At 45.9% G+C, this 24,470-nt stretch overlaps 1 long non-coding RNA gene across 1 annotated transcript; it reads right to left on the bottom strand.

Moving 5' to 3' along the window:
* Positions 1-211: 211 nt before the first annotated feature.
* Positions 212-17,912, bottom strand: LOC108291377. Its single transcript, XR_001819872.1, has 3 exons — positions 17,839-17,912; positions 6,793-6,797; positions 212-222 (listed from the first exon to the last, which is right to left on the bottom strand). It is a non-coding gene; the product is annotated as an uncharacterized LOC108291377 (long non-coding RNA).
* Positions 17,913-24,470: the final 6,558 nt, after the last annotated feature.

Raw genomic sequence — 24,470 nt, 5'->3', positions numbered from 1 at the left:
CTGAGGACATGGCAGGTACACATATGGGACCCTCACACACCTCTTCCTATGCATCTCTTCTTTGGGATAGTTCTTTTGTTGCTGTTGTTACAATGCAAATGAATGATTTTCATTTTAATAGTTTTCAGAGTACATGAGGTTTTTGATTACATGCATAAGTTCTTTCGTGGTGATTTCTGAGATTTTAGTACACCAATCACCTGAGCAGTGTACATTGCACTTCTTTTGGCTAGTTTTGAGTTGCATCTTTTATAATAAAATGAATTGTAAATAAAGTGCTTTCCTGAGTTATGTGAGTTATTCTACTGAGTTATTGAACCTGAAAGAGCCATGGACACTACTGACTTTGTAGCTAGTTAGAAGTGTGGATGCCTGGGGGACCTTGGAGCTTGCAACTAGTGTCTAAAGTGAGGGCAATCTTGAAGATAACTATTCCCTTAACCTGTGGAGTCTGCACTAACTCTGAGTAGTTAGCATCGGAATTACATTGCACTATAACTATATGACCTGGGGTGGGCCTGAAAAACAGATTAGAGATAGTCTGAGGAGAACAAGGTTAGAGAGAAGAGAATAGAAATGACCCACAAGAAACGGATTAAAACATTATTTCCACTCCTAGCTGTTCAGAGCACTGATAGAAGAAGGCCGATTATCCGTATTGTGGACGTATTAAGATACTCTCATCCCCATTAGCAGAGGTGCTACCTTGAGCCCACTAAGTTCCCCACCATGCATCTCTTACAAGATCTCCTCCACACTGATCACCCTAACATTCAGAAAAACTACAGAGTTAGTGTTGACACAGCAGAGGCCTGCAGGTCATAGTCATTCCAACTGGCCAGTGCTATACCCTGCATTTTATTAAATATCTAAGAATTCAGCCCTGAGTACAAGCGGTTTCTGAAGAATCTGTCAGAACAAACCCACATTTTCTTGTCTTGAACTGAGCAAGAATTTTTCCAAGAAAGAGTAGTCTGTATCAGGGCTTGAGGCCCATACCGAGAAAAGACAAAAGAAACTACTCAGAAGTAAAAAAGTTCCGCCAATTTGGTTATTTGGTAGTATGTAGATTTAGAAGAAATGCATTCATCAGGTTAAATTCATTATTTCCCCTTTCCTTTCACCCAAAATAAGAGTTAGGAAGCTTAAAAAGTGTCTCAAAAATCTCTGTGTAGGGAGGGGAGCATCACACACTGGGGTCTGTTGGGGGGGGAACTAGGGGAGGGACAATGGGGGGTGGGGAGTTGGGGAGGGGTAACATGAGGAGAAATGCCAGATATAGGTGATGGGGAGGAAGGCAGCAAATCACATTGCCATGTAGGTACCTATGCAACAATCCTGCATGTTCTTCACATGTACTCCAAAACATAAAACACAATAAAAAAATCTGTGTAAAGAAGGAACTGTAATTGCTCTGTTCTTTTACTTAGATATTTTTGCCAATTCTAAAACACATAAATAAGCTTGTTATTCAGACACGGAGGAAAGTGGGATTTATTAATTTAAATGGGTTGATTTGGAGGTCTCTGGGGAAAGATGCCTTGTTCATTCACCAGTCCCAGGGCATAATTTACAGTGAGCTTTCCCTTTATGTGTTGGACCTAGTTGATGCTAGTGCATAAATTTCCTCACGTTATTATTATTATAATTCATTATTTATTGAATGTTGATTCAGTGTAACATAAGCAGTGGCAGAAAGACACAGCCCTCCCAAGGGGCTGGAAAGCCATGTCCTAGACAATTCCAGAGGGAGAGGCAAAGATCTCCTAAGACTGTTAAGAGGGTGACGAGTCTCCCCAGGACTGCACCTGGAGCTTTACTGATGCCCATTAAAGTCTTCCTGGAAGAAGCAGACTTTGTGCAGGGAGAGTAAAAATACGAATTTAGTAGTAAATTGGCCATGAATTGGGCTACTTGTTGACCTTAATTCAAACAAACAATCCAATGTTTGGGAAAGGGCACAGGAAAGGACAGGAACACAACCAAGTCCCTGAGTTGGAAGGGGAAGGGGACACGTTCAATTTGGAAGCATTTTCTCAATTTTCTCTCCAGAAGCTGGGTGAAAAACTAAGAATCTGGGCAGATGGGAGGGGGTCTGGCACAGGAATCCACTGCTCCCACCACTACAACCCTCCATCACCTTGGATGACTGCTTCCCCTCCTCTGCCTCCCACCCAGGCTCTTCTCTCGTTAGGAACAGCAGTGTATCTCTTCATTCTTCAGCCATGCCAAACAACTGTGCTGCTTGGAGGCACAGGCCTGACTGACAGAACGTTTTAGACCTAGCAACAGAAAGCAATTAAGTGCCATTTGGTGCTGCGTATAAGTGCAATGGGAATTAGAGAGGAGACAAAAATGATTTCAGGATGTCAAGATGGGGTGACTGGTGACAATACAGTGACATGCTCTCCTCCCTCCCTCTCTCCCTCAAGCATTTATTGAGCATCAGTTGTATGCTAGATTCTGTGCTATGTGGGTGGGGGTTTTGGGGTAGAGGGCAGGCATACACAAATCAAGAAGAGATTTAGGAGTGCCTAGAAGTCATGTAAGCTCACTAAGCCTCAGCTGCCCCATCTGTAAAAGTAGGGTACCCCACTACCTCACAGAATGGCTGTGATGGAAATGCATGCAGTGGTTAGCAGAGTATCCAATGCAGAATATGCAGTCAATGGAGATTGGCTCTGTAGTTATCTCTGTCATCAACAACCAGTGTTACTTATATACTTCAATGTACTAAAAACTCATGTTCCTACCAAGACACTGTTTTTTAAATTTTTCATGAAATACATATATATATACATTTACCTACATATGTCTATGCATATATACACATACAGGTACATCATAAACATAAAGCTTGATGAATTTTCATAAACTAAATATGCCCATGTCATCCACACCCAGGCCAAGAAAGAGAACATTACTGACACCCCCAGGAGGCTCCCCTGCTCTCTTCCCAGTCTTTCCACTACTGCAAGGGTGACAGTTACCTGGACATCTAACAGCATAGATTAGTGCTGCCCATGTTTGCACTTTATATAAATGGAATTGTACTGCATGTTCTCTCTTGTTTCTGCCTTCTTTCATTCAATCTCCTGTTTGTGAGGTTCATCCATTTTGCAACTGACACCCATTTGTCACAAATTTTGCAACTGATCATATTTTTATGGAACTCAGAGCCAAAAACAATGGCCACCTCCAGAAATTCTACAGGACCTCCATGAGAGGGATTTTGTACCTTGCCCTCATTTTCCTACCACCCAAATTTTCTCATGGACTTTGTTCTGTTTATATTGATGGAATATAAGGATGTCTGTAACTTATTTCAAATCCTGTTGAGAATGATACACAGGGGAAATGATAATAGTGAATGAATGTTAATTCCTCCTTCCCTAGTTAGAGCTCTACTCACTGTACAACTCCACTTCAGGGAGATGATGAAGATGAAGGCGAGTGCGGATGTCCTGCAGATGGGGATGAAGAGGCAATCACAGCTGGCAGCCATGGAGCACTTGCTCACTATATGCCTGGCTTTCTTCTAGCTCCTGACTTGTACTGGCTCGTGACATCTTCATCACAACATATTTTTATCCCATTTTCAATTAAAGAAACCAAAGCATAGAAAGGCTAAATATCTTGCTGGAGGGTACCCAGCTGGAACGTGGTGAAGCTTGGATTAGAGCCCAGTTGAGAAATTCAGTTCTAGAACCCCATCTCAGCCAACACCTGGTATTGTCACTGAATTGCATGGAGGATGGCCTCTGAGCTACTACACTATCATTTCTTTCAAGTCACCACTCCTGGCATGCTTTTTTGATCCCCTTCATAGGTTACCAAAGTCCCAATGACAAGCCTAAGCTGCAGCCTCCCTGTGTGTGTGTGGACGCGTGTGTGTGTGTGGACGCGTGTGTGTGCATGAGTGCATGTGGCTAGAATGTGAGCAAAGCCCTTGATTATCACGTAAATGAGCACAGGGCTGAAGGCTCCAGCAGGGCAGCCTTGCCTTCTCCAAGGCTGAGCATCAGGCATAATTATCATTGTCTTTGAGGAGAGCCACAGGTAGCTGTCAGGGGCATCAACAGCTTTTAAACGCAGAGGCAGGATCCATACAAATCAGGCTGACTTGCTCGCAGAGGAAGAACTCCATCTGCATGGGAGGATAGCTACAGCTGTTTCCTGAGGAAGAGGCACTCGGGGCCGGACAGACTGGAAGTCACCACTTACTGAGCCAGCCCAGGCTCCTCACACACATTATGTCCACACTTGCAGCCATCCCTAAGCTGGAGTTACCATCCTAATTTCCAGATGAGGAAACTGAGGATTCAGTAACATGTGGCCCATTCATACAAGCCTCAACAGTCTGGCTTGATTTGTTAGAACAAAGGGAAACTCAGTGTTTGTTAAAGAAAGAAAGTGACGTTCTGCCATGAATTCAGCCTGGGATTGCAGATAAGACAGTAAGGGCCAGGGTTCCTGGAACAGGGCCCAGCGGGGAACATGGGTTCAGCCTGAGGAACCACGGCTGCAGGCACACAGGAAGCTGCCTGCCTTCCCTCCCAGCCAGAACAGGCCCCTGGCTTTCAGTAGTTGCCACAGTACATGGAAATTAAATGGAAAATGCACACTTATCTCAGGCTTCTGAGACAAGCAACTCCCACCCTGATTCCTTTCTTGGGCTTCAATCCTGCTTACCGCTCAGACGCTTAGTGAATTCTGTTGGCAATGAACAGTGCTTTCTCCAGGGCAATAAATACCTTGCAATTTATAAATCATTCCATCAATAATTGCCTGCAGGCTGGGGACAGTAGCTCGTGCCTATAATCCCAGCTACTCAGGAGGCTGAGGTAAGATAATCTCTTGAGACCAGGAGTTTGAGATCACCTTGGGTAAGCAGAGAGATCTCATCACTTGAAAAGTAAAAATTTTAAAAATTAGCCAGTCATCGTGCTGTGTGCCTGTAGTTCCAGCCACTTGGGAGGCTAAAGTGGAGGATCACTTAAGCCCAAGAGGTAGAGGCTGCAGTGAACTGTGATTGCACCACTGCACCCCAATCTGGGCAACAGAGCAAGATCTTGTGTCTAAAGAAGTTTAATAAAGTAACACAATAAAAATAAGAAACAGAAACTTCTCAAAGTCCTCAGCCCCATGCTAAAGGGGCTGCCTGCCCTTGGTGAATAACACCTGTCATGACACCTAGAACACGGGATTAATGCTGTCCCTATTGAACACCCCCATTTGCCAGCTGTTTCTCAGTGATTCTCTCTAATCCTCAGGATAAACCTACACAGCCAACATTATTCTCTATCTTCTTGCATGTGTGGATGTGAAGGCTCAGATGGGTTAAGTAGTCTCTCTAAGGGTCATGCAACTTGCAAGTGGCAGAGCCAGGATTCAAGCTTTGTTCTGGCTGACTCTAAGTGCATACTGGCTCCAAATGACACCAAGGTCTCTCAATGGACAATGGCTTTCAAGTGTGTTTCACTGTAATCCCTGGTATAAGAGATATAATGTGCATCTCCCGTGCCAGAACTTGTGTCTCTGCTCATCGGGGCATACTACCCTCTGCCCCAGGAGCTGTAAGACACTGCACCTGTAGCTGTCTTACCTTCCGGCTTCTGGGAGAGTCCCCCAAAGATGAGCTCCAGCAGGAGATGAAAAGGAAGGAGGAGAGTGAGGCTGGGGTGTCATTCTCCTCACCTGTTTCTTACTTATTTGAGGTAGCAGGCTATCCCTCAACAGAACCACTGTTTCTCCCAAAGTGGTTGATACGGTTTGGCTGTGTCCCCACCCAAATCTCATCTTGAATTGGAGCTCCTGTAATTCCTATACGTTATGGGGGATCATTGAATCACGGGGGTGGTGTCCCCCGCTCTGTTCTTGTGGTAGTGACTAAGTCTCATAAGATCTGATGGTTTGACAAGGAAAAACCCCTTTTACTTGGCTCTCATTCTCTCTCCTGCCTGCAAGATATGCCTTTCATCTTCCACCATGATTGTGAGCCCTCCCCAGCCATGTGGAAGTGTAAGTCCGTTAAACCTCTTTTTCTTTATAAATTACCCTGTCTTGTGTTTGTCTTTATCAGCAGCATGAAAATGGAGGAATACAGTGGCCTTTTCCACAGGATTCCCTTTTTGGGTCCAGAAAGTACTTCCTCCCCAAGATCCTTTTGCCCTGGGGGTGCTAACAGCTCCCCTGCTGCCAGTCTCTGGGTCCTGCATGGTGGTTTCCCTCTTTCTCTCATTTGTAAATATTCTTTCTATAAACCCTGCTCCACTTATCCTAATTTAAGTGTGCCTTCTTTTTCCTCTTGGAACCCTGACTAGCACAGTGGTTAACAATGACCCAGTACACACACACACACACACACACACACACCCCTGAAGCTAAAGTTTCCTAAAAACTTTCTAGTCTTTTATGCCCTATCCTGCCTCACCAAAGAATTAAAATTTCTTCATGACCTTCATTTTGAAAAAACAAAAAAATTTTAGACAACATCCATGGTAGGCACCACAGTGATCATGCAGGCCACTCCTGTCTTTCTGGAAAAAGCCACTGAGTTATAGAAAAGAAGTAATTGCTCAGAACCATTTGCTCTAAGTAGATTGGTTCTGGACTGGAACCCAGATCAGTCACTATGGATCCTGCTTTGAAGTGCTGAGGCAAAAGTTGTACTGCTCTTTCTCTGGGGACCTGTGACTCAGGTCTTTCTCTGGAACAAAAAGAATTGGTAGAAAGACTGAACTTACTAATCAGCTTTTCCCCCTTGTCCTGATCTTTTCCAAGAACTAATACTTACTCTTCCATTCATGAATGGTGCTCGCAGGGTTTATAGAAGCCTTGCTTCTTGGAGCTGGATGGGGCCTTAGCAGTCAATCAGTCCAACCCTCTCATTTTACAGGTGAGGAAGCATGCCTCCAGAAACACCCTACACCACTAAATCAACACGGGCCTGATTCACAGCCTTGGCTATGGCTGAAAATTACAGAGAGAAACGTCCAAACACTCCTATAGCAAAAAGCAAATCCACGGAACACAGGGATGCAGCATCTGCAGTCAGGGTCCACCTGAAAACAAGAAGGGGCCCATCCTAGCCCTCTGCAAGCCTAGAAAGGAAATGAAATCATAGGCAATTCACAGTGGACAGGAGGAAAGCCTGGAGGTCTCACCTTGATCGTAAGAGGCTGGGCCCCGACCTGAGCATCAGCATTGCTGATTGGGACCAGGAAGGTAGAGGGTAGGAGCAGGTGAGGAAAAGGGCCCCAACTGGGGTGATGACTTCATGTTCTCAATGGCTAAAGCTCTTTTCTCAGCCTCTGTGGCCCTGACCTCCAAAGTGGAGAGCGTGGACCCTGTAAGCTAAAAGCAGAGTTTTGGAGGCAGGAAGAAAATAATTTCCATCATATTTATTTTTCTTTATTGAAATGTTTTACTTCTAGTACTTAATATCCTAGCTGTCAGTTGTATATGTATAAAACTTATAAATTAATGTACTAAATTTGGGAATATACAAATCCAAATAAATTCTAGGTCACTGTTCTCGGGAACCAGGGACTCTCAAAGTGTGGTTTGCATCAGAATCACCTGGGAACTTAATTCAGGGCCCCCAGACCAAACCTGCTGGAGCAGATTCCCTGGGGGCTGGGACAGGAATCTGCATATTAGATAAGTTCTCCAGGGAAATCTATGCCCATTAATCTTGGACAATGGTCGCCCTGGGCCTTGCCTCTGTAGCTGTGGAGTAGCCCATACAGCCTACAGGAGTCCTGTCTGAGTTCCCATCCCCAGAGAACCCCAGGTCCTGCCTGTCCTGTCTGTACACAAAGGTACCTGGCCAAGGGGGTGAATGTGGCTGATGTCCTCCAGGTTGTGTGCCTGGCATGGAAACTGCATCTGCCCCAAGAAAGGGGCAGTTTGTTCTAATTTACATAGAGTTGCTATATGGGCTGGAAGCAGCTGTGAACTGCTGTGGATTTGTCTGCTAGGGAAGCCTGACCATTTACTGGGACCAAACTGGGATCATCAGAGAGAGAGCAGAACTTTTGAGGCCAGAGGGGAAAATATGACTGAGATGCTGGAGGAAGGCTAGGGTGTAGGAAGAAATTCCTAACATCAGGGTAGTAAGATAGATGGATTGAAGAGCAAAGTCACAGAGGACTCACTTGAGGAAAGGGAGGAGAAAGGCAGGGGAAGGAGAAAGCAGGATGGAAAAATGAGCAGGTGAGAGAGAATAAGACAAGCAGGGACAGAAAGAATAGAGAAAGAAACATATGCTGGAGAGATGGGGCTTGGTGAGGGGTAGGTAGTGTAGCCTGTCTGTCCTATCAGAAAAGTCGAGGCAGAGGTGAATGTGTAAGATATGGCTAACTTTAGGGGGAAAAAAATCATGCCCTTTCCCCCTCCTCTTTTTATTAGGTTGGTGCAAATGTAATTGCGGGTTTTTCCATTACTTTCAATGTCAAAAACCACAATTATGTTTGCACCAACCTAATATATATTCCTTGACACTAGTCAAAAACATCCAGAAGCCAGGTGTGGTGGTTCATGTCTGTAGTTCCAGAACTTTGAGAGGCCAAGGCCAGAAGATCACTTGAGCCCAGGAGGTTGATACCAGCCTGGGAATAATTATGAGACACTGACTCTACAAAAAACTTTAAAAACTTAGCTGGGCACGGTGGTATATGCCTATAATCCGAAGGTACCCAAGAGGCTGAGGCAGGAGGATTATTTGAGCCCAGGACCTTCAGGCTATATCTTGGCAGCCTGGGCAACAGAGTGAGACTTTCTCTTAAAAAAAAAAAAAAATAGTCTGGAGAAGGAGAGAAGAATCTGTATACCAAGGATGTTTTTCTGGGACCTTCTCTGGCTGAGGCAAAGAAAAGGTTTTCCACTTTGAATGCTTTTTCATTGGCCACTGGAGCCCTGTTGCGTTCGCTTTTTAGTTTCTGAACAATAAACTGGTAAATTACTATTGGGTTGTTTTAGCCAGGATGCTTGCTGCTGCTGACATTTCCCTGGTGATCTGCACCGATTGAAATTCTCCAGAGTAATTGCTATTCGTGTATCATCAGGAGTTTATCTTGGGAGCTTTTGGGTTTTGCTGATTTAATAACCAAGCTCTGGAGTCTGTGCTGTGGGGGGAGATGTTTAGTCTGATGAAGAGAGCAGGACAGAGTCCAGCATCTTCTCCTGCAGGTCAGGCCAGAGCTTAAGAGAACAAACATAAAAAGAGCAAGGGGAACGTTTGCTTGTTTAATTGGCCATAGATTTTCCTGGCAATAATTTGTAGCAAGATAACAGACCTCTTCAAGGTCATGTGTCTGGGCATGGCTGGGTGAGGAAAAGGACTCAGAAAATTCTGGGTGATTGGCTTTATAAATGAGTATGCTGATTTTGCTAGGACTCATTGGTCAGTTGATGTATATCTACTGCACTGATGGTTCCTGCCTGGCTGGCCTGGCTCTCGGCCTGGACTCCTGGCCCAGCTGTGTTTGAATAAAGGCAAAGATGGAGGACCCACCTGGGGTCTGGAGCAGCAAAGGCATTGTGTTCAAATCCCAGGAGCCTGAACCCCAGCCTGAGGCCAATCATTTGCTGAGCCCTCACTGAAGAGACAACTCAGAAATAGAGCAGACCACCTAGGCAGGAAGTAGGATGGGGCAGCTGTGCCTGTGTCTGGGCTTGCACAGACCTGGTTGGGTTCTCCCAGCTGTACTACACCTGCTCCTGTGGGAGCAGACCCTGTGATTCCCCAGATTTGACCTGAAATGGATTTTATAGATTTGAAAGGGGCCTCAGAGTTCCTCGAGTCCAACCACTCCCTGTTTCTGATGAAGCTGAGGCCCGTGATGGCCCCCATATCTCTGTACTTCATCATGACCTGAGGGCCCTCCAACACTCCCCTATTATATTGTTCAGCATTGCTGTGGGCCATTGTGGTCCTCGATCTCCATGTGAAGGGCTCCACGAAGCCATGGCCTGCATTTCATTAATCACAGGACTTGACATCCAGCAAATGCTCAGTGTTTCGATGAATGAGTCAATGAATGGAGTGACTTGCCCAAAGACGCACAGTTGTTGGTAGTGGCAGATCCAGGACACCCTGTGCTAGCGCTGGCTCAGTGCTCCTGATAGAGCCCCAACTGTCCACCAAGGGGTGAAGCAGACTGCTGGAGCTTGGATCTTGGTTAATTAGCTAGCTATGAGGTGACATGAGGTGGCCGTGAAGGCAGGCTTCTCAGATTCCCTTTCAAGAAGGAATTTGCTGTCCAGCTGCTAAGAGGACAGTTAGCTGACAGCCTCCAACACCAGCACCTTCAGGGTCCACCTTGACTCTGAAGCCAAAGCCAATTCCTATCAGTCCCAGCCAGTGACAGAGCCCAGTGGGAGTACTAGGGCCTAGCCATGCCTGCCCAACAGCAGGCTCTAACAGGCAGTCTCTGCTCCAGAGTGCCCCACCACGCAGGCTGAGACTGTCTGAGCTGCACGGTGGTCTGAGGCTCTCCCAGTTCCGTTTCCTTTCCCAGGTTTCAGGTCTACATTCTAGTCCAAAGGTTTTCCCTCTCCATTTCTACTCCCTCCTCCTTTTACATTTTTCATGGGAATACTTAACAATAAACTTCAATATATCTTAGCAGCTACTTTCCGGAGGCCTCAACTGACACAAGCCGTGGGACCTGGGACAAGTTCCTTAATCTCTCCAGCCTTCATTTTATCCTCTGTAAATTGGGCTTATGTTCATATCTACCTCATAGGGTGATGTGGGCCATCCCTTTGGGAGTAAATGAATCCAGGTTAGGGCCTAGAATAGCACCTGGCACAAGTAGGCGCTCTATACATGTTAGCCAATGCTATTACTGAGGAATCATGCTTGTCCATGGATTTCAGTTGCATGGAGTCCTACATCTAAGTAATGGAACCACAGAAAGACCATAGCCCTTGGACTCATCCACACACACAGCTGGATGCTTGTGGTGTGAGGTCATAAAAATGAAACTCTGCTCCTTTTTCCAAGGCACACACTGTGGAGCTAACAGAGGGCAGGGGCTGGGATCTGGCTACACATCTACTGAGGGTCAGGGCTGAGCAGAGGCTGTCTCTCTCCTGGGAGATAAGGTCCTGAAGGTGAGGAATGTACTGACTACCTTCCCAGCCTCAGAGGCTCAGCTGGACACCCCGCCATGGCCTGCTCGATGCCCAGCTGCCTCTGGGGAAGGTGGGAAAGGTGAGAGCTGCTTTTTGTGCCTTGTGAATCTCCATTCGCCTCTCCCAAACACCCTCGGCCACTTTCCCCACCTCAGTCTAGGCTCTCAACTGCTCTGGGTGTCCTTCACAGCTAAGATGTTGGCTCAAGAAAAAAAAAGCAAAAAAATAAAACAAAACAAAACAAAACAAAGAGTTCTAACCCCCATTCAGTCTCAGCAGCAAGCCATGCTCTCCCTCTGGGACCAGGATCTAAACTTCCATGGATAGTTCTGACTGTGTCAGGAAAGGTATAGGGCTAGATAATGTCTGATTCCCCTTCTAACTCTGCCATTCCATCAGGAGCCAGCAAACTCTTTCTCTAAAGGGCTAGCAAGCAAACACTTAACATGTCTAGCCTATAAGGTCTCTGTCACGACTCCTCAACTCTGCTGTTGCAGTGTGAAAGCAGCCATAGACAATGTGCAAAAAAATGATCCTAGCTGTGCTCAGAGAAAACCACCTACAAAATCACGTGCTTTGGCCCAAGGGCCATAGTTTGCCAACTCTCATGCTATGTAATGAACATGATGATACTGTCCTGGGGTAACTGATTTTCAGTGGACACGTGGACATTCAGTGGTGGTTTCCTAACCTATTTTTCCCTGCCCTCCTGAACAACAGTACCCAGACTTTCCTTTGGGTCACTGCTCCTCCTCCTTTATCTCCCATGTGGTTTGGGTGTGATGACTTTAGGCTGGACCCTGGGTGGGCCCTGAGGGGTTTGAGGGAGTCAGCATATCCCACTTCAACCATAGACATCTACTGGGGAGTTAAGTGAGGGGAATACATAATTCAATCTAGGTCAATGAGTTGTGAGATGTTTGCTGGGGTCTTCACCAGAGATACTTCCTCTTGTTCTGTAGGAGCATCTCAGAGATAAGCTATATGTGTCCAGATAATGCTGTAGTCACTCTGGTGGTGGGGAAGGGGATGGTGGCCAGAAGAGAAAACTGGCCTAGAAGTAGAGTCAAGCCAAGGAACTCAAAGAGAAATGGAGCCAGAGCCCTTCTGATAATGGTAACCCCTGGATCAAACCATGCCTGAAGTTAGAATCTCTCTAAATGTTTCAATCATGATGCTATGCCACCTAGGACCAAGCTAAGTATCCTGTTATTTACAATAAAAAGGATCCTAACTCATGCAATTAGAAAATTCGGAAAAGGGGGACTCACTACTGCCACCACTGCTAGGTCCCAAAGAAATGAACCTACAGTGGTAACATTTCAGACATGTGGTTAGAATTGGCAAGGAAATCTCAGGAAGAAACTTGAGGACGGGGGATTTATCTTGAAGGAATTCAGAGTATGCCACCCCAAAATGTGCCAAGCAAGTGTATGAGGATTATTTTGAGCAGAATGCAATAGAGAAAAAGCAGACACAGGACAAGCTCTCTGGACTCCCCCTACTACACCTACTACATAATAACAGAACATAAATTCCCTTGTAAAGGTGCCCCAACCCCCATCCCCCGACACAGGTACACACATGCATACACACAAATGCTTCTTATATCAGGAAGAAGATAACAATGTTATCACCAGAGAGGAGATGGCACTAAAAAAGAGTATACACAGACAAACTTATGAACTAGCTCTTTATCAACGGTTTCTTTCCCCATGTATTTATCTTCCTCAATTTGCCTCTCCTAGAAGCCCAAAGGGACTTTCCTTTGTCTTGTCAGTTCTCTACATAACTGTTGTTCTTTGCTAAGATGCAATGCAAGTCAAAGTTTCAAGCACCCCTTTGAGGTAGTCATCACCAACTTTCTCCCATGTGTATGCACAATGCATGCGTTAAGAAATGACATAGTTTAGACATTTGTTCCCACCCAAATCTCACGTTGAAATGTAATCCCCAATCTTGGAGGTGCATCCTGGTGGCAAGTGTTTGAATCACGTGGCCATCCCTTTGGTGATAAGTGAGCTCTCTGAGTTCTCAAGAGGTCTGGTCATTTAAAAGTGTGTGGCACCTCCTCCCTCACCCTCTCTCTTTGCCCCTGCTTTCGCCTCGTGACATGGCTGCTCGCCCTTGGCCTTCCACTGTGATTGAAAGTTTCTTGAGGTCTCCACAAGAGATACGCTATGCTTCCTGCACAGCCTGCAGAACCATAAGCCAATTAAGTATCTTTATCAATTACCCAGTCTCAGGTATTTCTTTATAGCAATACAAGCATGGCCTAAAATACATTTCTGTTTCCCTCTTGCTAATCTTTCATCAGTTTAATTTGCAGAGTCCCAATTTGCAAACCATTTAGGTTTGCTAATGTATAGAGAAAGATTGTTTTCCCTCCCTTACAATCTGACATTCCCCAACCCAGACCCCCTAGGGGCTGGATGCTGTAGTACCCACCTGTGGCCTGAGAGATGAATAGAGGCTAGAGTTACAATGGTGTTTTCCCCACTACCCCAAGAGAAAAAAACTTCTTGCCCACCTGGGGCAAGAAGAGGAGGGAACCAGACTACCTTCCCTTAAACCCTCTCACATCCATTGCGAAAGGAGAGGGCAGGGCTACCTTGACTCTAGAACTGAAATAAACCCTGAGGTGCTCTGTCTTGATCAGCGCAAGTCCAAGGTGAAACAGATCTATTCCAACACCTTGCCCAGGATCCAGGGGACCCCTAATCTCATCCCCTCTGCCCCAACGCATAAGGCTCAGCTCCCCCACCCCTTTGCTCAGCTTTGCCTCCCAAAATGTCATGCAAATTGCCAAGCGGAAGCCTTTGACAGGGCCCGCTGAGTTCACTGCAGCTGGCTGCAGAACCGCCAAGAAGAGGATTGTCTCAATCAAAAGAAGAAAGGCACGGCAGCCAATTAGGCCCCCGCAATATTTGACTAAGTATGCCAGATTAATCACAGTTATTAATTACAGGGTATGAAGAGGAGAAATGTAATTATTGACACCTTCCCTTTGTGGAAATTGGCTTTGGGCGATGGAAATCTGAGAACCCAATCAAAGATAACTGAGAACATCTTTCTAGCCAGAGGATAGGGGTGGGGGGGATGGCGGCAAGTTTTCCTCAGGCTGGGAAGGGGAAATCACAGGGCTATTCCCAATGGATTTTTGAGAGGAAGCACTAACCCACTGCTGCCAACTGGCCTGGTCCAAAATCCGGCTTGGGACCCGCATGGTAAAGGTTGGTAGTAAAGAAAGGGGCTTGGCTCTTGTCCTACCTCTGCTCCGATGCACCAAGTGGATCTGTACTCATCACTTTATCTGGAACTCTGTTCCTTATCTGTTAATGTCGGATTGTGCTGTAATTAGTGTTTCTCAAAACAGGGCTGGTTCGTTTTTTCTGAGTAGGACTATTCAACACATTATAAGAAACATATATTGCCATAGGGGCACATTTACTAGGAATCCCTCCTGCCCCCTCTCCCAACCCCAGTGGTTCCAGCCAGCGTGACAACCCAAAAGCTCACACCCATGTTTTAACATGTCCCCTAGGGAGACAGTACCAACCTCGGCTGAGAACCACTACCTGATAGGTGGCAAACCTGAAGATCTGTGTAGCCTCTCTGCACCTTAGGATCTTCATTTGAGAAATGAGGATTCTAATGCATCTTCCTCCTTGGGCTAGGATAGCTATGATGATTAAATGAGATATCATGAAGCACTGTGTCCAGCACATGCTAAGTGTAATCATTTTTGCCCCTTTTAACATATGGAGCCAAGTAGTTATCTGATTTCAACCCTGAAAAGTATATACTATTATCTCTGTTTAACAGATGGGGAAACTGAGGAAAAGTTAAGTAACTTGCCAGACTTCAACAATGGGTCCTTGTGACTTTCCAACCTGGCCTTTTAACAGCCCATTGGTGGGGGATGTGACAAGGACAGGTCTTCACTGATGTTTGTTCTAGGTTGTCTGAGCTGTAGGGGCATGGAAGAAGCACTGGGGTTTCCAGTGATGACTGCCAGGTGTGGAAGACAGGCTGAAGGTGGCCCACCTCTTCTAAGTCTGCCAGGCTGCATGCTTTGCAGGCACGCTGTTTGTAAATCTAGACTTTGGATTAAGGTCTTTCCCTCTCTGGCTTTACTAAGATTGTGCTAAAGGGCAGGAAGTGAGTGGCTGAGCTCTGGGGACCAACACTGCAATAATGAAGCTGGGAAAGGGTAGGGAGTGTTGTCAGTGAGTCTGCACCCAGAGGCAGCTGCAGGAAGGAAATGGGCAGGATACTCCTCCATTATTGCTTGGGGTCAACGGAGCTCTGTGTCCTGGGCAGAGGAACATGAGACGGGGCAATGTCCTTACATTCAGATGTTCAGATATCCATCAGAATATTAGACAGAAACCATAGAAAGTTCAGGGGTTCAGGGAGACCCCCTAGGATGGGAGGCCTAGCCTGTTCTCTGCAAGCTTCTATTCCTAGTGACCAACAAGGCCCTGAATGATCTCCATACTGCCCAACCCAACATTTCTGACTTCATCTTTGTGTTACCCTCTTCACGCAGTAAGTCCAGACACACTGACGTTTCTTTTCCTCTCTCCTATCTCAGAGTCTTCACAATTGCAGTCAGTTCTGACTGGAAGAATTGCTTTTCACCCACATCTTCCTCCCATAGCTGGCTCATTTTCATCATTCAGATTTCATCTCAGGAGCCTCTGGCTGGGCACGGTGGCTCATGCCTCTAATCCCAGCACTTTGGGAGACCAAGGTGTGCAGATCACTTGAGGCCAGGAGTTTGAGACTAGCCTGGTCAACATGGTAAAACCGCGCCTCCACTAAAAACTCAAAAAATAAACTGGGTGTGGTGGCATGTGCCTCTAGTCCCAGCTACTCAGGAGGCTGAGGCTGGAGAATCATTTGAACCCAGGAAGCAGAGGTTGCGGTGAGCAGAGATCGTGCCACTGTACTCCAGCCTGGGCGATAGAGCAAGTCTCTATTTCAAGAGAAAAAAAAGAAGCCCCTGTTCAGAGAGGCTGCCCAAACCATGCCAGTTGAAATAGACACATACACCCAGTAAGAGAAAATAAAAAAATCTCAGGACCCACAAACTCGTTATGCCAAAGAAGAAGTTAAGCCTGGAGACTGAGTGACCCAACACTGCCATCTTTTCCCCGAATGAATAGCTGTCACTCCACAACATCGTGTCAAAGTGTTATCCAACAGATTCGCACAGAAAGGCAAAAATCCTCTAGTATCTCCAGATGCTTTTGAACCGTTTCAAGGTGCCTATCCTCCTACGAGACAAGAACATGTCAATTACAACTTTAGGGCTGCAATCTAAGTGTAGCTCCTAAACTAAAGTCTGTTAGATTTCAGAGTGATGCTGCTTATCTTTGCAGGTACAGAACAAAGACAACATTAGATCAATCATTCTTTCACTTACCATACCTCCTGACATTCCTTTCCCCCTTTAAGAAAGTATATAAATATTAAGCCTCCTGAAAAAAAAATGTTTCTGGCAAAAACATCCGTAGATCCATCTGTGACTTGTGTTTTTCCCAGGCGCACCCCCAAGCTCTGGCTTAATCAACCTTGATTGATTGAACACCACACTCCTACCATTACAATTACGCTGCTTTTATTTGCTTCTTAGTACAGCTAGTGCTCGACTTACGACCACGGTCGGGACCGCGGACCGGTCGTAATATGATTTGATTGTAAGTTGAGTAGGCCATATGTACAGTTGAAATGGTGTACGCGGAGATGGTAGTGCTGCTGGAAGCTGGTCCGCACTGTCGTACGCCCAGCTGGGCAACGTTTGCGCTGCCAGACGCGGAGCAGTCGTGGCTAGCGATTGCGGTCGTAAAGTCTAATGGTCGTAAGTTGCATAGGTGGTAAGTCGATCAATACCTGTACTTATTGTAACTTAAAATTATTTGTTGTTTATTGTCATTTCCCACAACTAAATTGTAAGCTTCATGAGACCAGGGATTTTGTCTGTCTTTTCAACATAGTATTCTGAGCCTAGAGCAGTGCTAGCACTTAGTAGGTCCTCAGCAATTATCAAACAAATGAACACAGAATATAGACACAGCATCTGACAACAAGGAACCTTCAGTCTGTGGAGGGAAGCATAGCCTTTCTCAGTCTGTGTTCTACTGCTCTACCAATACCTAGTAATTTATAACAAATAGAAATGTATTTGGTTCATAATTCTGGAGGCTAGGAAGTCCAGGAGTGAGGGGCCATATCTCGTGAGGATGTTCTTGCTGCTTCATCATATGCAAGAGAGGAAAAGAGAGTGAAGGTTAGCAAGAGAGGGCTGAACTTGTTCTTCTAACAAATCCACTCTCACAATAAAATTAATCCATTATGAGGGCAGAGCCTTCATGACCTAATCACGCCTTAAAGCTCTACCTCCCAACTCTGTTACATTGAGAATTAAGTTTCCAACACATGCCTTTCTAGGGGACACATTCAAACCTTAGTATTTCACCCATGGCCCCCCAAATTCATGTCTTTTTCACATGTAAAATACATTCATTCCATCTCAGTAGCCCTAAAACTCTTAACTTGTTTTAGCATCAACTCAAAAGTCAAAAGTCCAAAGTCTCATCTAAGTCAGATATAGATGAGATCAAGGCATGATTCATTCTGAGGCAAAATTTTCTCTACTTATCAGTCTATGAAATTAAACAAGTTATCTACATCTAAATACAGTGGTGAAACAGGCATAGGATAGGCATTCCCATTCTAAAAGGGAGAAACAGGCAAGAAGAAAGGCCCTACAGTCCTAGGGTTTTGGGCGCTACCCCACGCCCACGGCTTCGCTAGGCATTGCCCAAGTTGGGGCTCTCCAAAGTAGTTCTATCCCTGCAACAGGTCTCTGCCTGGGCCTCCAGGCTGTTCATGACATCCTTTGAAATCCAGATGGAGGCTGCCATGGCTCCAGCTTGTGAATTCTGCATGCCTATAGGGTCAGCACCACACAGACAATGCCAAGATTTATGGTTTATACCTTCCAGAGTTGGCAGATCAAGGTGCACTTGGGTCTGCTTAAGCCATGGCTAAGGTGGCCAAGGGTCACTATGCTGGAATTTGGGGAACAGAGCCCCAAGTCAGTGCAGGGCAGCAAATGCTGAAGTCCTGCAGATAGATGCCTCTCTGAAAATCTTGACCTTATGGTCCTGCTCTGGGCCTGTGATGAGAGGGAAAGCTTCAATATCTCTGAAATGCCTTTGGGGTCTTTCTCTCATTGCCCTGATGAATAGTACTTGGCTCTTTTCTATCCATCTTAATTGATTTAGCAAATGGTCACTTGGCCACACCCTTGGTTTGTTCTCCTATATATGCCTTTTCACTCTATGTGGCCAGGCTTTGGATCTTCCAACTCTTTCTGCTCTGCTTCCCTCTTGCTTAAAATTCTGTCTTTAAATCATTTTGCTTCTCTTGCATCTTACCATGTGCATTTAGAAGTAGCCGTGCAGATCCTTCAATATTTTGCTCAGAAACTACTTCCTCTAGTTATTCTAGTTCATCACTCAGAAATTCTGCCTTTGATAAAGTCCTTGGGCATGGATAGAATTCAGCCAAGTTTGCTGCCACCTCATAACAAGGATGGCCTTTATATTGGTTTCCAATAAGATATGCCTCTTTTCCATCTGAAACCTCATCAGAGTGGCCTTTACTGCCCATGTTTCTACCAACATTCTGATTATAGCCACTTAAGTCATCTCTAAGATGGTTCTGACTTTCCTGAGCTCTTTTCGTCTTCTGCAGCCACACCAGAATCATCCTTTATGGTCCATTCACAGCAATCTAGCCTTTTTCTAACCTGCTTCTCCAAATTCTCTCAGCTTCTGCTCATTATCCAGTTCCAAAGCTACTTTCACATTTACAAACATTTGTTATAGAAACAGCCCCAATTCTTAGTACCAATGCTCTGTCTTAGTCTGTTTTCTGCTCCTATAACAGATTACTTGAGACTGGGTAATTTATAATAAACAGAGATATATTTGGCTCATAGTTTTGGAGTTGGGAAATCCAAGAGCCAGGCAGCAACTTGTGAGGATATTCTTGCTGTATCATCCCGTGGCAGAAGGTCAAAGAAAGAGGGAAATGGCAGAAGAGAGGGCTGGAATCACTTTTACAACAAACCTACCCCCATATCATGTCAGGTTCAAGTCAGCATAGTTGTATTAATTCTGACCAGGGCTGAGAGGTTTCACAATGACTCAAAGGCCAATTAAATGCTTTTGAATTCATGGTTCATTGTGAGGCTTTCACAGGACAACAACTATGCAAATATATTCAACGCATAGCAAGCAGTGATAAGAGGGAGCGGAACAAACCCTAGGGAGACCAGCACACTGGCAGATGAACTAGGGGGTGGAGGATGAGGTGGGGCAGAGCGGGGGCCCTCAGGGTTCTCATGAGCAGAGCTGCTTCTGCAGGTATCTCACCACGGTTAGTTTCTGCACTGTTTTTATGGCCCTCTGAGGGAGTGTCCATGAGCATTATCTCAGCTGTTTTGGCTTTGCTTCCTCCCCTAGTGGACCAAGTCTATCCCTCTAAAATCAGAGCTAATCAAACTGGGCTTGATCACATGTATGATTAGTGACCAACCTCACAGGCCTGCCTCCACTCCTTTGTGCAGTATAAAGACTCATCTACTTCTTGACTGGAGAAAAGAGTGGTTACAGGCCATTTTTCTCTCTGCTTGGAGCCCCTCTCCCCTCTTTGCTGCTCTCTCAGGTCCTTGCTTCCCATCTCTTCCATCTATATTCCTCTTTATAGAATCTAGGGCCCCTGCAGCAGCAGTCTGTGAGCAGCACCTACCTGGAGTTGTGCAGTGTACAACCCATGCAACTGAATGCAGCAGCCCTGATAGACTCGCGGATTCAGGACTAAAAGGAACCAAAGAAGAGCTAGAGCACATTCTCTCAACTTAAAAATGAGGAAATTGCTGGGTGTGGTGGCTCACGCCTGTAATCCCAGCACTCTGGGAGGCCAAAGCCAATGGATCACCTGAGGTCAGGAGTTCAAGACCAGCCTGGCCAACATGGCAAAACCCCATCTCTACTAAAATTACAAAACAGAGCCAGGTGTGGTGGTGGGCACTTGTAATTCTAGCTACTTAGAAGGGTGAGGCTGGAGAATCACTTAAACCTGGGAGGCGGAGGTTGCAGTGAGCCCAGATCACGCCATTGCACTCCACCCTGGGTGACAGAGCAAGACTCTGCTCAAATTAAAAAAAAAAAAAAAGAGGAAATTGAGGTTCCAGGTAGAGAGGAGACTTTTCCAAGGCCATGCCACAGTGACTTAATAACATGGCTGGGATGTGAACCTGCAGCTCTTGGCTCCCCAGGCAGCACCATCATTTATCTGCTCCCTCCTTCTAAGGCTGTCAAAATACTCCCTACTCCCTTTCTTTACCCTGTAATGTACCTTGAGAGCTCTGCCCTGGTTTTGTGCCCATATTCAGACTTAGCATATGCCATGCTTTGAGGTCTTCCTAAGTAAGCCATACAACCAAGCTGTGCCACCAGTCATGGGTCCACCCCAGAGTGGGGGCCCCCCGAGGCCTGGGCCTTACAAAAGTTAGTAACAGGGTAAAAGGCAATGACAGGGGTGGAAAGACCTCCATGCTTACCCTGGCAGAGTAAAAAGCAGAGATGTCAGACACTCTTGAGCAGACATTGCAGCTCTACTTCACGTTCCGGGCTTGACCTCTGGTCTCTTACTTTACCTTTCTGGGCTCCAGGTTTTTCAACTACAAAAAATAAAAATAACCCTCATGTCTCCCCGTCCCATCCCAGCTTGCCATTTCATGAGAATTAAATAAGGTGATGTACATAATGAGCCCAGCACAGCACCAGGCACCCCAGGTCCACACTGTGGCTGTACCTGGCACTCTGAGATACTCTCTCCTCCCTGAAGATTCCCTCAGCCTGAGTTCTGCATATGCGTTATGGCTATTCCCTGTGGAAGCCCTTTTAAGGCAGGAACTGTTCCTGGGAAAAGATAAAATCCTTGCCATAGCTGAGCCATTACCAGAAATGTTTAACCAGCCTGCATTCGCAGGCGGGAGGACACGCATGAAAGCGTTTTATCTTCCTCCCACAAAGGGAGAGCAGGAACCCTGCGCCAGGCTGAGATGAAGGCTTGATTTTTTTAAGTAGACGTTTAGGATTCTACTGATGCTTTGCTAACTCCCAGTCAAATCACAGCATCAAGGAAAGAAAAACTCCATTTTCTGCTAAGATGTTGAAATGGCCCTTTCCAATTAGGCAATGGGCTCTGGGAAGGGAATCTCAGACAGGCAGCTGAAAGCCGACTCTGCTCATCTGTGCATTCAGGGATCTGTGAGCCCAGGGCACCATACAAGTAGCCACTCCAAGCAGACTCTGCATGTCCTAAGGCAGGGGAGAGGCCCCCGAGTGACATCTTGCCCTCTGTCTCCCACCAAGTTGTTCTAGGGTGCTCCGGGAGAGTGTGTCTTGTTAATTACTAGTCAGTTATATGTTTTACATATGTTGATTAGTCTGAGCATCTACCTTGATTAGCAAACACCATGACTCTCATAAAATTGCCCGTAAGTCATATGTGCAAACACCACCATTTACTTGGAACCCTGCCCTCCCAGTCACTGCTCTAACTACTTCCCATGTATTAACTCATTTAATTTTTACATACTTACAGTGGCTTCAAGAATGGCCACAAATTCTTTGTACCCCTGCCACAGAGAGGAGGGGTCTTAGTCATCTCGCCTTGAATCCAGACAAACTCTGGGTCTGCTTTGACCAGTAGAATGTGGCAGGAATGATGCTGTGACCCAGACCTTAAAAGACGTTGCCACTCCCATCTCCTGGCATGCTCTCTTTGGGAGCCCTGGGATGCTACACAAGAAGGCTGTCTACATGAGGCTGCCATGCTGGAGACAAAGGCCACCTGTGAGTACTCTAGTCAACCATCCCAACTGAACCCAGCCTTTCAGTCAGCCCAGCTGCGGTGCCAGATGTGTGAGTGAAGCCTTCCGGGCCCCTCCAGGCCAGCTGAACACCATTGAGTGACGTCAGCTGACACAATGTGGAGCAGATGCACCAAGTGGAGGACCCAGCCTGAGCAACTGACCCAGGACAGCGTGAAACATAATAAAATGGCTAGCTGTAGGCAGCAATAGATAAGCAGAACCACCACCTTCTAAGGGAAGCACAATGGGGTGCCATGTTACAGTGAGAAGACTGAGACACAGAGATGTTTAGTAGTTTACCCAAGGTCACACAGCTGTCAGTGGTAGAGTCAGAATTTGAAACCCAGGTACCCCATGCCCAAAGCCCATGCTTTCACGTCCTCCTCTGAACCTGGTACCAGCTACTCCCCTAGCTGTTCTTACACCTCTTGAAGGTACCTATTAGTAAATCTTCTCTGTTACCACATGCAAAGGCTGCTGGAAGGCAGGCACCAATTCCTCGTTATCTTTATACCCCTGTTCCTGGTACAGAAGAAAAGCACTCAATGTTCATTAAGAGAGTGAAGTAGACTAGGTGGGTGGAGGGAGGAAGAGGTGGATGCATGGATGAATGGACAGATAGACAGATTGATGGACTTGGGTGGGATAGAGCCTGAGAAATGTGGAAGACTTGGAAGTGTTTGCGATATAGACATGTTAGAGGCCCTCTGTGAGGACAAGTATGAGGGCACCTGAAGGTGAGGAGAGCCACACACACACTGTGCATGGGGCAAAGACCCTCTTACTAATTGTATGGGGGGTGCCTTTCTTCTCTAGAGCCTCATGAAAAGTCACTATTTGACAGGTGTTGATTTTGAAAAACTATTCTATTTTACTATTATATATTGCCTCTGGTTTTTTTTTAGTACAATCTCAAAAAAAGACCAAAAAAAGAGATACAAAGAAATAGACATGTAGGGAACGTGGAAGGTCTAGTCACTAGCTGAACACTAATTTTACCCATGAATATCTTGGTAGCCCAGGCAAAAATGGAAATACCTTGTAGTTAAGAGTTCTGATTTGGAGGGGGTTGACTGGTCTCTTAGAGCCAGAACCAGCAACACTCAATATTTGTATGTGAAAAGGGTTGCCCCCCTTTCCTCAGGTGGGCAGCCTCTCTGTCCCCAGTCTCCAGACATGTGCACCTCACATTTTCACCACTGGTCCACCTTAGATGCAGTAGTGCCTATTCACATTATTTCCTCTGTGGTTCTCAATCGGGCATTCATCTGACTTCATTCAGCTCTCAAACATGGATCCTCAGTCCTGGAGAGCTTATCTTTCTTTCTGGAAGAGTCAATACTCTCAAAATCTTTCAAACCTTCTAGAAAAACTGAAGTCCCTGAGCTTTTTCTGACAGCACTTTTCTGTTTAAGATTCTAGGAAAACAAAATTATTTTTTCCATCTTGTCTAAGAATATTTTTCGAGGAAGAATGATCGCTCCCAACCTCAATGGAAATTTCCACTGGGGCCATTCTGTTTTCTGCAAACTATTACATAGAACCACATTAAACTTCTAGGATCCAATTCCAAAGATGCCAACGGTTAGGTTATATAGTTTGTGGTAGCAGATAAAAGGAGGCAAACAAGCCTATCTGAAGAGATGAAATTTCTACTTCAAAAAGAGTAGTCTCTGCTCAGAGTTCAGAAAGAGCAATTTGTCATTCCAAGAGGGATTTATTGCATAGATACTCTTACAAAGGATGTTGGATAACATAACAGGCAATTCAGAGATGTTCACTGTCTCATTAACTCTATGAGAGTGTCCTGGACAGCAGATTCTGAGCTGTCCTAGAGAGACTGATGGAACAACCACACACAGCCATCCCCGACCCAGCCCTACCTCCCACCAGGCTCTATCCTGGTCTTGCTCAAGGGTAGATCTGGGGAAAATGCTTAGTCCCAGGCCAGGTTCACTCAGCCAGGCCTCTTCCCTACCACCCACCACCACCCCCCTCCACAGACACACACTCAATTTCACCAGTCTCTGTGCTCAGGGAAGTCATTCATTTTACTACTACCCTGAGTAAAATGTGAATCATTGAGCAAAAAACTATCAGACACACACCAAAGCTTGAGATAAATTATTTTTGGAAAGCTGTCATTTTGAAGCACCCAAACGCTGGCTTCTCCAGGGTTAGAGAGGATGTGAAAGAAGCAAGCCATATTGGGCCACTCGCTCTTCGCTGAACACACCCCCTTCTCTCCCACTCTTGGACCTTTGCACTTGCCGTTCCTCCACCCGGAAGCATCCTCTCTGACCTCCTCTCACCCTAGCATAATGCCATCTGTCCTTCAAGGCCCCGACCTGCCTGATGTCTCTATCCC

The sequence above is a fragment of the Cebus imitator genome, unplaced genomic scaffold (assembly GCF_001604975.1).
Source record: "Cebus imitator isolate Cc_AM_T3 unplaced genomic scaffold, Cebus_imitator-1.0 Scaffold451, whole genome shotgun sequence".
NCBI lineage: Eukaryota > Metazoa > Chordata > Mammalia > Primates > Cebidae > Cebus > Cebus imitator.
This window is presented reverse-complemented; position numbering and strand designations above follow the sequence as displayed.